The sequence below is a fragment of the Siphateles boraxobius genome, unplaced genomic scaffold (assembly GCF_051911475.1).
Source record: "Siphateles boraxobius isolate OS27281-9 unplaced genomic scaffold, OSU_SipBor_1 19, whole genome shotgun sequence".
NCBI classification, from domain to species: Eukaryota; Metazoa; Chordata; class Actinopteri; order Cypriniformes; family Leuciscidae; genus Siphateles; species Siphateles boraxobius.
The window spans coordinates 18754680-18771448 of NW_027508799.1; the positions used below are offsets into that span (position 1 = coordinate 18754680).

The 16769-nt window shown below is 48.1% G+C and overlaps 1 protein-coding gene across 1 annotated transcript in view; it reads right to left on the bottom strand.

Moving 5' to 3' along the window:
- The window catches only part of LOC143741710 (thyrotropin-releasing hormone-degrading ectoenzyme-like), a 207842-nt gene that overhangs the window by 106147 nt on the left and 84926 nt on the right, over positions 1–16769 (bottom strand). The gene's annotated exons all lie outside the window — the stretch shown is intronic.

Sequence of the window (16769 nt, forward strand, 5' to 3'; positions counted from 1 at the left end):
AAAAATCATGTTGAAAACATTAATCCAAGACAGCAGGATATTTTAAACAAGGGATTTGAGCTACAAAAAACAACGTACAGAAATAAGTCCGGAAACAAATGTTTATCAAAACCCTTCATAGTTTTGTCAAAATAATGAGACCAATTCTTTTAACCCAGTGATTCCTGGTTCCCTTTCAGTCGATAACGTCAGACGTAGTCGACGGTCGACTGAATGGGGATCTCGCTAGAGAGCCTATCCTCTTCGAGTACTATTGAACGAGCCAATGTAATTGGCGTGCGTGATTAGCATCACACACTCCGCCCCCGCGGCGCGGGTATAAATACGGAAGTGGATGCACGCACTAGTTTCCTTTCGCTTCGGAGCCGATCGTTTGATGTCTCTGAGAGTGCTGTTGTCTACAACGAGCGAGTGTGTCGGTGTTCTTCAGGAAGACTTTCCCAGTGCTGGTGTTCTACAGTGCGAGTGCAGCGGTGATCGCGAGCTTTGAGCTCTCAACTGCTGTTTTAACAGCAACAAATTTCTAAATGTTTGTGTGTGTTGACGGCCGGTTAGAGGGCGGAAAAGTGAGTGCTTCACTGTTTCAGTTCTCTGTTCAGTGTTGCCGCGGTCATTCCCCTGTGTGCTCCGGCACTGGTGACGGTCCTATTTTCTGAAAGAGCAACACGGGTGCGTTTGCGTCTTTTTCAAGATGTCATTCCGCCCGTGCGTTTCTGGGTGCGGTCGTTCCCTGTCTCTCTCTGATGGTCACAATTGTTGTGTCACGTGTTTGGCCTTACAGCACGCTGAGACAACTTTTATGGACAGCTCATGTTTTCAAAAAAAAAAAAAAAAAGAGAGTGGGAACATGACTGTCGCAGTGTTGAGGGCGAGACTCGCCTTCGTTCGCGGAGAGCGAGTCCCCATTACCATGCCCCACCCTCGGGTGCTGTGTGGGATGGGTGACCGGAGGATAGTGTTGGATGTCCCGCCCGGTAACCATTCCCTGTGGGCTCCTCACTCCTCCCTTCCACTGCAACCAAAGGGAGCCTCCTGTGTTGTCTGCTGGTCCATCTGTAATGGGTGGGCCAGCGGTTTCACTCGGGGCTCCCCTGGAGGACAGGACGCCGATTGCAGCATCGGAGGGTGAGCTGACTTCTAGAGATGATGACTCGGCTGCATTGTCTCCCTCCGGGAGTTCAATGTTGCCCGAGCCGGATCCAGAATTATCAGCTATGCTGAAACGGGCCGCCGAGGCTGCCGGGCTCGAGTGGAACCTCCACCGTGTCCCGTTCAGTCTCGGTTGGAATCTGGAGTTTGGTATCTGGGGCGGGCCGCGCTTGTTCTCAGCTCGCCGCCCCAGTGCCTTTCTTTCCCGAAATGCATGGAGAGCTTATCAGGTGGTGAACAGCATCTTTCTCTGCCAGAAACTGCACGAGTGTCGTAGCGTGCGTGATCGGTCTGGCGATGTCCACCTTGGTGGTCCAGTAGCGCCTTCGTTGGCTCAGCCTGGTTGGTATGGCGGATGCGGACAAGGTTCGGTTCCTGGTCTCACCAATTTCCCAGGTTGGGCTGGTCGGCGACGCGGTGGAGAACTGCATCCAACAGTTCTCTGCCGCTCAAGCGCAGACGGAGGTCATCCGGCACATCCTGCCCCGGTGGCCAGCTGCTGCCTCCACCTGCCGCCGGTGGCAGCTCCTCCGCCTGCTCGTCGCCGTGGGCGTTCCCCGGCCGCCGCTCCAGCTGGGCCTCCGCAGCAGCCTCCACCCAGGCCTTAGCATGGAGCCGGCCGCAGTAGAGACGCCCAGCCCGGGAATGGATGAGATGCTCTTGGAGTGGCACGATCACTCCCTCCCCCCGGGTGAGGGCCGGGTGGAGCCTTTGTTTGTGTGTGTGTCTGTTCCGCCGCTGGCTCCCTAAAAAAAAAAAAAAAAAAAGCGGAGCAAGCGGTACCCACACTTCAAAGAGAGACCAATTTCATCTGTTCCTGGGTCTCAAGAGGGCCAGTCTGGCGGGTGTGACCCTGTATAGCCTTACACTTCTCAGCTCCCACTTGGTCGCCAGCAGGCAGCTTGGTGCGTTCGAGGACCCGGTCATCCGCCTTCTCACGCGCCCCCTGCCGCTAGTGAAGACAGGTAAGTGTTGCACAGCACACTAACACCATTCTCTCTACTTTGCTGCCCCACCTCAGGCTCGGCTACCCCGCTCAAGTCAGTGATAATCATCACATTAGGTGTTGAGCAGACGTGCTCCTGAAAATTCAGTGATATTCATCACACCGAGTGTTGAGCAGTGCTCCTGACTTGTGCGTGCTTATCTTATCCTGCTGGCGAAGGATTTGATATAGCCGCTCCTCCAGCCGGTACGAAGGCCAGTGGTAAACTCGTTCTTCGTGCTACTAGGTGGTGGGTCGTGACCATCTTGGCCCAAGATTGGTCTGCAGCTCCAACCTGAAAGACATGTGCTTCAGATCTCTACCTTCCGCACCGCAGGCCATCCTGTGTGTTGCGTGTAAGGGTGGAGTATCAGTACAGTGTCCTTCCCTTCGAGTGCTCCAGAGCCCGTTGGGTCTTCAGGTCAACTGGAAGAGAGTAATCTCGCCCACGGGCTGAGTATCTCTTTTTCAGTTTTGGAGATGGACTCGGTCTAACACGTCTCTCCAATGAGAATGTGTTCAGCTGGTGTTTGAAGTGAGAAAGGGTCCCACTGAAAGAACTTTCAGAGGCTCCTGGGGTATATGGTAGTTGCAGCCATTGGCTTCCTCCATATGTGACCGCTTCAGCGCTAGCTTCATGATCGAGTCCCGAGGTGACCGTGGCAGAGCAGCTCACCCTATGTGACTATAGTTCATCCCGGTCTGCTGCCAAACCCTCTTCAACAGAGGGGCCATGTACAAAGGGCGTGTTTTAACGGGGGCCTGGGCGACCCTGGACTACACGGGCATTCGTGCCTCGAGTTGTTAGACATTGCGACCGTTGCGCAAGCTTCCCTTGCATGTCACAACTCACCCGTCACCTCCTCCTTGGAGTCAGAAGCTTCTGAGGATGCTTTGTTCCACTCTTCCCGCTCTACTCAATCGTGCCGCCATCGAGCTTCACGACAGTTATAGCCAGGGCAAGTGGAGACTCCGTCCAGCTGGGTCATGACCTCAGTTGCCCCTCCGGTTTCGTCTTCCTGCCAGTGTTTGTATAAACCGAGCGGACTACCCTTGGACAAACACTGGCTCTCAGCTGCCACAGGGGCCCGCAGAAATGCGTTTAACCCCAGTGAGCCTTCTAAAAGCGACTGCGACTCATGGTCGCCTTGCGTCACACTTCATGTTGAGCAGAAATGCTCCTGAAAGTTCATCACACTCAGGTGTTGAGCAGCAATGCTCCTGTAGCTCAGTGAGTTCATCACACTCAGGTGTTGAGCAGAAATGCTCCTGTAGCTCAGTTAATTCATCACACGCAGTGCTGAGCAGAAATGCTCCTGTTGCTCAGTGAAGTTCTTCGCACTCAAGTGTTGAGCAGAAATGCTCCTGAAGCTCAGTGAGTTTTTCACACTCAGGTGTTGAGCAGGAATGCTCCTGAAGCTCAGTGAACTTATCACACTCAAGTGCTGAGAGGAAAATGCTTCTGAAGCCCAGTGATCTTCACATGTTGTGTTGAGCAATGCTCCTGTCTTTTTGCGCCTGTCGTTTGCACCTACGTGCCAAGTCAGGAGAGGAACAGGTCTTCATAGTTGCCCCTTATTGGCCCAACTAGACCTGGTTCCCATCGACAGCCTTCCTGACTTCCCCTGAAAACTCTTTCAGGGACGGGGCACGATGGCACCCGCGTTCTTCCCCCGGAGATTCCGGGCGGTCTTACATCTGAACGCAAAGGTTCAGGTGGCTATCACAGGGACATGTGATAGTTACCATCACTTCTGCGAGCACCCCCTAGAAATGGGTAGCGTGCTTACGCCTTTAGAAGTGGAACCTAGTCGTTGAGTGCGTCTTCTCTCCAGAGGAGATCCTGAAAGCTTTCGATCACTTCAGTGCTCTCTTTCCTGCAAAATGGGTTGGAGTAGGCTGTTTTCCTTCACCCTCAAAATGATGTTGCCTCGGTGTTTAAACGACGCTCATCGTGTTGCAGAAGTGGGCAGAAGCACGTTCTGATCGTCAGGTTCCTGAGGAGCAAGGTCTTGTAAATCCTTGCGTCCCTCTTTATCCTCTTGGGCCTTGTCCCTGGTGCGACTGCACTGCAGAGACCGCCCCTGAGCCACTGCAGGCAGTGAGTTAAAAATTCTGTTATATCAGTTCTCCTGCTCGCGTGGTCTCTACTAGAGGGTAGGGACTTGCTCGCTTTCGGTCAACGTATTGTGCCTGGAGTCTGGGCCGGCTAACTCTCACAAGCTGAGACCCCGGCTCGGATTGTGCCCAGGGTTCCTACCTCTCCCGTAATAGGAGGAGGTGGTGAGCCTGCAAGCGCTGCCCTGGAGGAGGCAGATCCAGCCCTGGCTTCTCTGTCCGTTCGCTTGGACGTGTACAGAACGCAAGCCATAGACCTCAGACCAGCTCTACAAATATCTGTTGGAATTCAGCAGAGAGGGAAGGCTGTTTCCATGCAAAGTTGCACTTAGTGCTTGCCTTCATTTCGGTAAAAATCCGAGGTGCAACATGTCCACTTAGGTGTTGAGCTCCTCTATGGGGAGGACGCCTGGGCGTTGACGATATGCTTTGCTAAACAGATTCTAGAGTTGGGGGCTGGACGACACCTAGTTGAACCGCTGCTTCCCGTGGGCTCCCTTCTCATGAAGCCAGTTTCACCGTGAGCCCGGTTCAAGTGTCGGCTTGCTGCGCCATTCCCCTCCTATGGACTGGATACGTGCGCCTTTCTACTCCAGTTGAGTTCCCTTAAATTTGAGCCCTGTTGAGTTCCTCCACACCCCTCCGACGTCGGACGTGCGGAACGTCTGGTGTTAGGCCTACCACTCGTAAGCAGTGTGGAACCTGTGTTAGGCTGGGTCCATATGTTGCTGTCCCTACGGCGACCCCATATGTGTATTCTTCCACGATACGGCTCCCTGCGGCGAGCTCGTGTCTTCCCTCGGCAGAGTCTCTCTGCCGTCACTGTCCGGTGTGTCTCCCCCGTCTTAGGCTGGAGCCACCCCAGTGACATTCCATATGTTAGACTGCCCGGTTTCCGCCCAGTTCATATGTGTATTCTCCACGTTACCTCCCTCTGGGTTGGATGTGGCTTCCGCAGCGTCCCTTCCTTCCAATGTACAGGGAACGCTCTCCCAGTGGTCCTGTAGGAACAGCAGTGACTTCCCTGGCCTAAGCCCTGTCCTTCCCCGCCTTAAATTTGCGGGGGCATCAGGAGGCTTTTGTTTAGGCACTGGAAGGTGGCAGCTTTAGTGGCGTTTTCAAAGGTTATCCCCATTCAGTCGACCGTCGACTACGTCTGACGTTATCGACTGAAAGAGAACGTCCTGGTTGCGTATGCAACCCACCGTTCCCTGAAGGAGGGAACGGAGGACGTAGTCCCCTTGCCACTACCGCTGGACCACAGCTGACCCCGGGTTACTCTCGGCTCCTCAGCGAAAAGCAACTAGTGCGTGCATCCACTTCCGTATTTATACCCGCGCCGCGGGGGCGGAGTCTGTGATGCGAATCACGCACGCCAATTACATTGGTTCGTTCAATAGTACTCGAAGAGGATAGGCTCTCTAGCGAGATCCCCATTCAGTCGACCGTCGACTACGTCCTCCGTTCCCTCCTTCAGGGAACGGTGGGTTGCATACGCAACCAGGACGTTTCATGTAATGTAATCACAATCTCATATTCTGATCATCTGCTAAAAGCAGATCAATTAAATGGCACGAGACATACAGACAATCAATACAAATCAATGCAGAGAATATTTATCTGAGCGCCAAACTAAGATTGATGTGTGATTGTTGGGTGACTTTTTATCATACATTGTATATTGTCTTCTATGGCTTTCATATGAATTCTTTCTTTTTGAGCAGCTAATGAAGGGTGAAATTTCCTACAATAGAATTACATCTGTATAATTATCTTTAGATATCAGAGTCATCAAAAACTGAAACATGCTTTGCTTAATGGACTGCTGTAATAATTGATCCTTTGTTTTTAACTTCAGAGAGAAGATCTTAGAGGAAGTGCGACTTTTTGAAATCAGTGTCCTAATTTCTCAGGCTATTTATATCATCACTTAAGTGGTCTTGTAGAACAGAACAGCATGCATTTCATGTCTTTACTTTCAGTATTTTCTGATGGACAATCACAAGTCTAGACTAATATAAGCTTTGCAGGTCAATGTAAATACTGTATATAGACAGAATCAATATATGCAAATGGTCCCCTCATGTTATTTTTACAACATACATTTTGGTGAATGTGAATACACAGAAACAGAGAAAGAGAAACCGACAGACAGAGAGAGAACAGCTGGTGATGTGGAGCTAATTTTATGTGAGTCACGTAGTGGGCAATATAAAATGAATGCAAATAGAAGACCTTCCATCTGGCCCATATGTGCTCTCAACAAAGTGTTTACATCAAATGATACTTCATTTAGAAGCTGCTTATTAACGTCTCAACATCACCTGAAGTTTCTCATTGATCAACCACTTTAAGGCCAGGGATCATCAGTGAAGCCAGGCGTTAAGGTCAGCAGTTATGGAGCAATGCATGATGGGTAACTAAACCTCGCTGAGAGCTTCTTTAGCATGATGGATGTGAGAAAGAGGAGGAAAGCCAACATTCCAGTAGTTGTGAGCAGGTTAAGGGACTGATCAGCTGTTTTAATGACCTATTAAGGACTCTTGTCAAATCCATTCCCACATTTCTTAGTGCATTTGTGAGTTTTCAGTTCTGGTTTAGACTCCTTCCTCTTGAAATGTGTAATATTATCCACAATGTGGTTGGGAAATTCTTACAGTCATCCTATTAGGACGCTGAAGTGTTTCCATCAAAACTTATCGGACGAGAAATATGCAATTGCTCCCTGAAATGATGTTCCCTAAATGATCTCTCTGCTTCGCTGATGCTCCATAACCAAGGTTGAGCAGAGAGGTATGAAATACTGGGACAGATGGGATGGGAAGGTCATTATGTCAATGAAAATGAGTGTATGAGCAGAAATCACACAAGTATTAAACAAGGATGCAATACTGACATATATCTTACTCAAATTAGATAAATAAATTAAAATTTTAAATAGAAAAAAACTAATGTAATAAACTTTTGGTATTAAATGTCAACAGGAGCTAAATGTATTGATTTAGACTGCCTTCAGCACTTATGGCTCGTTTCCACCGAGCGGTACGGTGTGGTACGCAATTATTTCCGTTTCCACTGTCAAAAGTTGTGAATGTCACCAAAATGCCGGACCGTACCACTTTTTCAGTACCCTTCCGTTGGGGTACCTAGCACAGTGGTACGGTACCTAAAGGGTGTAGCTAGACTCACTGCAGAACGTTGATTGAACGTTGATAATCGTCACTTGTGCGTGCTACAAGGGGAATGACAACATAAGAAGCGCCATTCTTTTAATATACATTTGACATATAATATTGTGATTATATGTTATTGTGTCACGAAATGTAGTTTAAAAAGTTTTTCAGGCTAGAATGTAGTTGTTTAAAGCTCAAATCTGTGGTTTATTTATAAAGACTGATGAAAATTTGTTCCAGGTTGTGAGATTGATTCCAGGCAAACCAGGTCTGGCGCTCATGTACCCCGCCTGGAACAGCCTTTCCTTGGCTAGTCATTCTGACTTTTACCGCTGACTCTGACGTCTCTGTAGTGGTTCAACTTGAGATATAATTCGTCTTGTGTAGACCTAACGGGCGATCTATAATTTGTTCCCAGGCCAATCGTTTGGGCTGAGGGCTAAGGGAAGTTTCATAACTATATATATTTAGGTTATTTAACTTTACCATTGCAAGGTTAGACTGGAGCACTGACTTTGTATGTTTGACTGAATTGTTTGCTTTATTTCTTATTGTATAGCTTCTTGTACCTTTTGCTTATACTTTTATGATTCCTAATATTGATACAACTGAAATTTAACAAAAAGAGACTGGTTTGAGTTTTGTCATTTTTAATTTTATTACAGTGACTATGATCACTGTAATGTTTAGTGCAACATTTGTTGTTTAGTACAAATGCACATATTGACTGGACCATATTAATGTTTAATATTTTTAAAATGTAAACGTAAAGAGGCAGGGTTGAGTTTTATATTTTGTTTTGTTATAAATAGGCTAACGTTATGCATGCAGTGAATACTCGTTGCCTGAACCACATTTGTGTGGCTATGTTGTTTAAGATTTCTTTAAATGACAGCGAAAAGAGGCATAGTGGTGTTTTGTAACATAGTTAGTTTTAAAATGTACTAAAATGTACATACAGAGGTAACCGGAGTAGCAGAGCGAGTTGAGTGATGCTTTCAAGAACGCTGCTGTTCCATTTTCAGAATTACCGGACTCGTGTCAACGGGAGTCATTCTCCTGAGTCGGACTTATTAAGTCCGAACTTTGCGTACTTGGTATTGAGAAACGCTTAATGTCGGCACTTGTCTTCTTGTGACAAACAGCCACATGCCGAGAAGCAAGAACAAGATCTGCTGTATGTCATACATTGTTGTTTACAATGTCGCTTTCTTCTTCGTGCGAAAATTACATTAATCACTTCTTTCCGGCATACACCACACCTATCAAATAAGGGTACTCTTGGCGGTGGAAACGCAAGCCGGATCAGGGTTTACCGTACCGAATCGTACTGTGCCGTACCTTACCGCTCAGTGGAAACAAGCCATTACTCTTAGCATATACCACTCTCAGTGTACACTATGTCCAGTCCAGTCTAAGACATGTCAGGTCTTGTGATGAACACACAATAATCTTCAAACTAGCTCATAATAAAACTGAACATAGTCAGTGAATCATAATGAGCAGAAGATCTAAACATATTTAATCTGAACGACTCTAATTCACAGTAAAGAATGAGATAACAGGGAACTTTCTCAGAAATTCCCCAACGTTCAGGCAATTTTCTTTAAAAGTCATAAACAAACATTCTTCCAGTAAGGTTAAAGCAGCACTATGCAGGAATTCCGTTTTTGTCAAACAGCGACCCCTAAAGTCACTGTAGAGTACTTGTATTTAACGTTATTTTTGTAAATACAACTCACGCAGAGCGTGACAGCCTATGATCTGCACTCACGGCCTCTCCACTTTATAATAATAAGTAGACTAGGCGTTAAGCTAACCTTAGCCTAAATGCCAGATGACATCAATAAAGTTACATCATGTATGTCGCATTATTTCATAACATTGTCCGTTATTATGATGTTGTTAGACATGATTATTGCAATTTATCATAATAGTTTGCAAATTGCGCTCATTTACACTATTGACAACGTGTAGGCTTATTTATGTCCTGATCATTATGTGAGATATTGACAACTGTTCTCATGATAATCACAGGAATCAACTTTAACAGTGAAAGCCTGAGCGAGTAGGACTCTTGTCCGGTTCCTCGCGTTGTCAGATTCTCGTTATCTTTTTCTAGACTCTTCCAACCGCACTTTCTTCTTTTTTTTCTCCATTCTGAAAACGCATGTCCGATATTTACTCGTGTCTGACTCCTTGCTCGGTGGTCCGCCGGCCCAAAGTTGCAAGTGCGGTTTTTCCACTCACAGGCACCAGAGGGGGGCGAGACGACCACCATTCAACCCGAAAAGAGTCATATAACCATTCCAATAACTCTGAAGCTGTTCAGTTAAGCTAAAAAATGTGCATAGTGCTGCTTTAATAGAAAGTTCGTCCTCAAAACGTTATCACAAAACATCTATACATGCAGTTCAAGTGCATCACAATAGCAACTTTACAGACCACTGATCATAGATACATGATCATTGGTCATAGATACACCTAAAATGTATTAAAATAAGATCCTAATGAATAAAAGGGCCTTCAGAAGGGTTTTTTTTAGGGGAAGAAGATGTAAGTCCTCTCCGTGACTTGAGAAATTCTCATAAAAGATTAATAATGTTCAGATATAGTGACTGAAGAAGGCTTTGAAAGTGTTTGACTTCCTCCTGGTGTTCACAAACACTCCTGGATTTATTTATCATCCTATAATACAGAAATATCATGATATGATTGGGTTTTTGGACGCACCTGGTCAGGTAAAATAGCCTCATAATTCTTGGCTATTATACAACAATTCTGAACCTATTGACTCCTGTGAGACGGTGAGCATTGTCAACTGAAGCCAGGCTTTGTCTTTCTCCAAACGTGAACCCATCTGGATGGGGGAAATGGATGTGGACGAATCATTAGACTATAAAACTTTTTTTACATTGCACTTTATTTATAGGGTTTTGGATTTGCTCTAGTTTATGTGTGCCAGCCTTAAAATTCAAGTGTTTTTTCAATGGCAGCTTTGGCACAAATTCCAGCTCTGTGAAGCTCCACAGTAAATTAGCAGTTCCCTTTCAAGGGAACTTCGAGCTGCGTCAAACGCTGCGGGAACGCCCCTGCGTTGTGCGTCATGAAGCACGTATGGAATCAGCCCAATGGAGAGATGAAACGTCATAGGCGGGTGACGTCATCGACCAGGAAACTATAAAGCACCCCAAAAACACAAGCGCATTAGCTTCTGTGCTTTCAGTCGCGCTACATGTGAATCTGTCCCTGTGTGATATTGTCTGTCTTACATACCCTGCACCACACAAACAATTTATCCCTATATATATATATTGAGAGATTATGGCGGACGAACAGCAGTTTAGAAAGTGTGTTCCTCCCTGCTCGCGTTATTTAACGAGCGGGGATACACATGATCTTTGTGTTGTTTGTTTGGGAGTTCAGCATGCCCAGTTTGCTCTCGAGGGAGCAGACTGTGAGCATTGCGAGCGTTTGCCGTTAAGGACGCTCCGCTCCCGCCGATCGCTCTTTGAGGAGAGCGGTTCGGTGCGCGCTCCCCGCGGTTCGGGTCCCGCTTCTGCCGAGGCAGAGCGGCGGCGCTTATCGTGGGGATCGCAGATGGATCTCACAGCGGGGTTTGAGACGGGCTCTGCCTTATCTCTCCCTTCACCTGTGAGATCCAGTGCCTCAGTCCCGGGTTCGGAAGCACGCGCTGCGGTTTCTTCCGCTCGGGCTGAGGCACCAATGCTGCAGCTATCCAGTTCTGAGGAACTTGATGTTGTTAGTGTTGAGGGAGATGTGGAGGATTCGCCACCCCACACTCCTGAGAGTGATGAGCTTATGGAGGTGTTAACAAGAGCTGTTGAAAAACTTAATATTGAATGGCCAGTGACTAGACAGGAGTCTGTTTCTAAATCAAAGTTGGATGAGAGATTTTTGCCGTTACGTGTGCAGCCTCCACGCCGGTGCCTGCCGTTTTTCCATGATCTCCATACCGAGGTGTCGAAATCATGGAGAAAACCGGTGTCATATAGAGTGTTTAGTCCCCAGACTTCAACATACGCTAATATTATGGGAGCCAAGGCTCATGGCTATGGTGCTTTGCCTCGTGTGGAAGAGACGCTTGCGAGCCATCTCTCCCCCGAAGCAGCATCGTCTTTTAAGGCACCGGCATTACCCACCAAGCCTTTAAGAAACACTTCGGCTTTGGTGGGTAAAGCATATTCGGCAGCAGGTCAGGCTGCGTCATGTCTGCATACTATGTCAATCTTGCAGGCATACCAGGCTGATCTGCTAAGGGACATGAGTGAGAGTGAGGAGGTCAGTACTGACGTAGTTCGCGAACTGCGTCAGGCTGCTGATTTATCCCTGCGTGCCACCAGAGAATCGGCCAAATTAATGGGTCGTTCTATGGCAGCTCTGGTGGCCGCAGAAAGACATTTGTGGTTAAATCAGACTAATATTAAAGAGAGAGAAAAAGCTTTTCTTTTAGATGCTCCTCTTTCTCCCATGGGGTTGTTTGGTGATGCTGTGAATTCAGTTATCGATAAATTCCAAGAAGAAAAGAAACAAACTGCAGCTTTTAAAAAGTTTCTTCCCCTTAAAGTTCATGTCCCTGGGGCTGCTGGGCGGGAGCAGCCCCGGCCGTCTTCGAGCTCATCTCATAGAGCGCAGCAGAGGCAGAGTGTCGCGTCTCGTGCTCCCCCTGCTGGACAGTGGGCTCAGCCGCGACACTCTCAGCCGAAGCCTTCTCCCAGTAGAACTGATCTGAGGACAGTTATATTGGCTAAGAAGGCTTCGGCTAAGAAGAAGTCCTGACGCCAAGCCGTTCAGGATGCTGAGGGTGGTCCCCACCGAGGCCGAAAGGTGTTCACCTCTTTTTACGGTGCCCATTCCTCCTCGGTGCCCTCAGGGGCTCGTTCTGCCAACCCCGCCTTTATGCCGGGGCACAGACGATCCCAGCGAGCGCTTTCCCGAGGGACGCTCGCTCCCTCTGAGGAGGGTCTCAGAGCGGTCAGACCAGTTGTTCCCTGCCGGTGCGCCGTTACAGGGCGCTGCGTCTGCTGCTCAAGTTACACCAGAGGCCAGTCTCGAGAGGCTGGTACCCTTAGTAGAATTTCTGGCAGAGTGGAAAAGCCTTCCAAAAATATCTCATTGGGTCCTGCAGACAGTAGAAAAGGGTTATGCTATCCAGTTCAGGTGTCGTCCACCAAAATTCAGAGGGGTTCTGCACACAGTGGTGGGCCCCGAGCAGGCTCTGGTATTGGAACAAGAGGTGAAAACGCTCCTTCAAAAAGAGGCTATAGTACGGGTTCCTCCCAGTTTGGAGTCAGGTTATTACAGCCGATATTTCATCGTTCCAAAGAAGGATGGGGGGTTGCGTCCAATTTTAGACCTGCGCATATTGAATCGCTCGGTAGGGAAGCTAAAATTCAAGATGCTCACTATCAAGCAGATCGTGTCTCAAATCAGGTCCGAGGACTGGTTTGTCACGATAGATCTGAAGGACGCATACTTCCATGTGTCCATCCTTCCACAACACAGGAAGTTCCTGAGGTTCGCCTTCGGGGGCGAGGCGTACCAGTACAGGGTTCTTCCGTTTGGCCTAGCTTTATCTCCCCGCACTTTCACGAAATGCATGGATGCAGCACTAGTGCCTCTGAGGCTTCAGGGCATTCGTATTCTCAATTACATCGACGATTGGTTGATTTTAGCTCAGACCGAGCAGATGGCGGTTCGGCATCGAGATGTCGTCCTCGCTCATATCAGAAAGTTGGGGTTGAGGCTGAACGCAAAGAAGAGTGTATTATCTCCTTCCCAGAAGACCACTTTTCTGGGTGTCGTTTGGGATTCGGTATCGATGCGGGCGCGACTCTCTCCGACCCGCATCGCTTCGATTCTCTCAGCTGTGAAACAAGTGAAGCTAGGCCAGCTACTCACTGTCAAGCAGTTTCAGAGACTGTTGGGTCTGATGGCAGCAGCGTCCAACGTTATACCTTGCGGCCTGTTGTACATGAGACCGCTACAGTGGTGGCTCAGGACCAAGGGATTCTCCCTGAGGGGAAATCCGCTCCGCACGTTCAAAGTCACGCGGCGCTGCCTTCGTGCTCTGGTCATGTGGAGAGAAACTTGGTTCCTATCCAAAGGTCCTGTGCTGGGGGCTCTTTGTTGTCGCATAACGCTAACGACGGATGCTTCCCTCACAGGGTGGGGGGCGGTCATGAGTGGTCGCCCAGCCCAAGGTCTGTGGCAGGATCATCATCTTTCGTGGCACATAAATTGTCTAGAGATGTTGGCTGTGTTTCAGGCTCTGAAACACTTCCTAACAGACCTGAGAGGCCATCATGTGTTAGTTCAATCAGACAACACGTCGGTGGTCTCTTATATAAATCATCAGGGGGGCCTGCGGTCTCGCCGGCTTTACAAGTTGGCCCGTCAGATCCTCCTGTGGTCCCAAGGGAAGCTACTATCTCTGAGAGCAATGTATCTCCCTGGGTATTTGAATGTGGTAGCAGACTCCCTGTCGAGGCAGGGGCCGAGGCCAGGGGAATGGAGACTCCACCCCGAGGTGGTGGAGCTCCTTTGGTTGAGTTTCGGTCGCGCCGAGGGGGACCTATTCGCTTCCAAGGAGACCACTCATTGTCATCGGTGGTTCTCCATCACTCTTCCAGCCCCCCTGGGGTTGGATGCTATGGTGCAGCCGTGGCCGAGGTCACGTCTGTACGCCTTTCCCCCGATTGCTCTGTTACCAGGAGTTCTGGAGAGGGTCCGCCGGGACGGGGTCAGTCTACTACTAGTAGCCCCGTTCTGGCCGGCCCGAGTATGGTTTGCGGACCTGATTTCTCTCCTGGACGGTTCTCCTTTGGAGCTCCCGGTCAGGAGGGATCTACTCTCCCAGGCGGGGGGCACGATACTTCACCCCCGCCCAGAATTGTGGAAACTGTGGGCTTGGCCTCTGAGGGGGCCCAGCTCATAGACTCTGGTCTCTCAACCGAGGTTGTTGAGACCATTCTTAACTCCAGAGCTCCATCCACGAGGAAGCTTTATGCCTTGAAGTGGAAACTTTTCACTTCTTGGTGTGGAGAACACCTGCAGGACCCAGTTAACTGCCCAGTGGGTGCAGTGCTGGAATTCCTGCAGGAGCGCTTCTCCACAGGGTTATCCCCCTCCACACTAAAGGTGTATGTGGCGGCACTAGCTGCTTACCACGTCCCTTTCAGTGGAGTTTCTCTTGGGAGACACCCGCTTATAACTCGTTTCCTCCGTGGCACTTTGAGGCTGAGGCCAGCAGTTCGTACGAGGGTGCCGACCTGGGATCTGGCCATTGTATTAGAAGGTCTTTCCCTAGCTCCTTTTGAACCTATCGAAGAAGTTCCCGAGAAGTTTCTCACCTTTAAGACTATCTTTTTGCTTGCTATCTCTTCACTAAAAAGAATCGGAGATTTGCAGGCTCTGTCGGTTTCACCCTCGTGCCTGGAATTTGCACCTGGCATGGTTAAAGCTTTTCTGCATCCTAGACCAGGTTACGTTCCTAAGGTTCCTACTAATATTGTTAGACCTACGGTTCTGCAGGCTTTCTGTCCTCCTCCATTTATGTCATCGGACCAGGAGAAACTTAATTCACTCTGCCCTGTTAGGGCATTAGACGCTTATGTCCACAGAGCTGCCCTGTGGAGGAAATCAGAACAACTTTTTGTATGTTTCGGGCCACCCAGGAAAGGGTGTCCGGCGTCTAAACAGAGAATGAGCAAGTGGGTGGTTGAGGCTATCTCACTTGCTTATGAGTCGGCTGGCCAGCCTTCACCTTTGGTTGTCCGAGCTCACTCTACCAGGAGTATGGCTGCTTCTAAAGCTCTTTTGTCGGGGGTTTCCCTGAGTGATGTTTGTGATGCGGCTGGATGGTCTTCACCGCATACTTTTATTAAGTTCTATGACCTAGACTTAAGCTCTACCCCTGGGGCACAGGTGCTCTCGTCCTCTGTGCGCTAGTCTCACATGACGGTCGTTTGGTCCTATGGCGACGTGGGTATTCGCGTTCCCGCAGCGTTTGACGCAGCTCGAAGTTCCCTTGAAAGGGAACGTCTCGGTTACGTATGTAACCCTAGTTCCCTGATAGGGAACGAGACGCTGCGTCGCTCCGCCATACTCCCGGCACTCCCGTTAGCGCTTCCTTCAAGCCTATCAGAAGCTAATGCGCTTGTGTTTTTGGGGTGCTTTATAGTTTCCTGGTCGATGACGTCACCCGCCTATGACGTTTCATCTCTCCATTGGGCTGATTCCATACGTGCTTCATGACGCACAACGCAGGGGCGTTCCCGCAGCGTTTGACGCAGCGTCTCGTTCCCTATCAGGGAACTAGGGTTACATACGTAACCGAGACGTTTTTGTTCAGACTGACACAGAGGTGTGGCAGTAATGTAGTTTGTCTTTTCCCACTGAATAATTTGTGCACATTTTAAAAATTATTTTTACCAACTAGCACATGTAAGAGTGTGTTGTTCAGAATGCATTATGATCAGAAGCTCACCAATCTGTCTGTGGCACTATAATATTATTTCACAGCTCTCTTCCGATAATTGATTGAACATCTGGAAGAGACTACATATAGACTAAAGTTTCATTAAAACGGCAAAATATGATGGCATAATCACCGGTTGCTGTGGCAATGCAGCAGGACTGAAACATAGAAACGTGATAACAGAGCTCAACACCATTAAATATGATTCTTTCTGCACATGAAGTCAATCTCAAACTGCGCTCATAATAACCATTGAAACAGTTGGAACAATATATTCTTTACAAGCTCATAATGAACCAGTCCATGCGTGGCTCCATTTGGCCTGCTAATTCACTACTGATTGTAAGATTGAATACACCCTGGCAACTATATGTCTATTTAAATCTATGTCTACAAATCTATATTCTGACTCTCTTGGTCAAGTTCAATGAGAACAAACAATACTAGCTTTTTTAGAGTGATGATACTGGTCATGCTGAGTGACACTGACCAGGCAGCAGTGATACAATTACAATCAGACAGTTGACTGACCCAACACTGAGAAACCACTGGACAGAGCAACTCAACCCACAGAGAGACCAAAAAAAAAAAAAAAAGAGAATCTGTACCTGCTCAGAAATAGCCAAACAACTGAAATTGCATTCTGATCTTTTACTTGATATGAAACAGATTAAACATTTGTCTTTGGAGGCTGTTATTAACACTTAACCTGCAAAATTGAGCAAAGTATCTATAGCATTCAAATGCACCGCAACATTTTTTTTAGTTTTCTGCTCAGCTGAATATTTGGCACAAAGAAGAAATGCTTAAGATCATGTGAATGTGAAAAGCATTGAAAATTTGC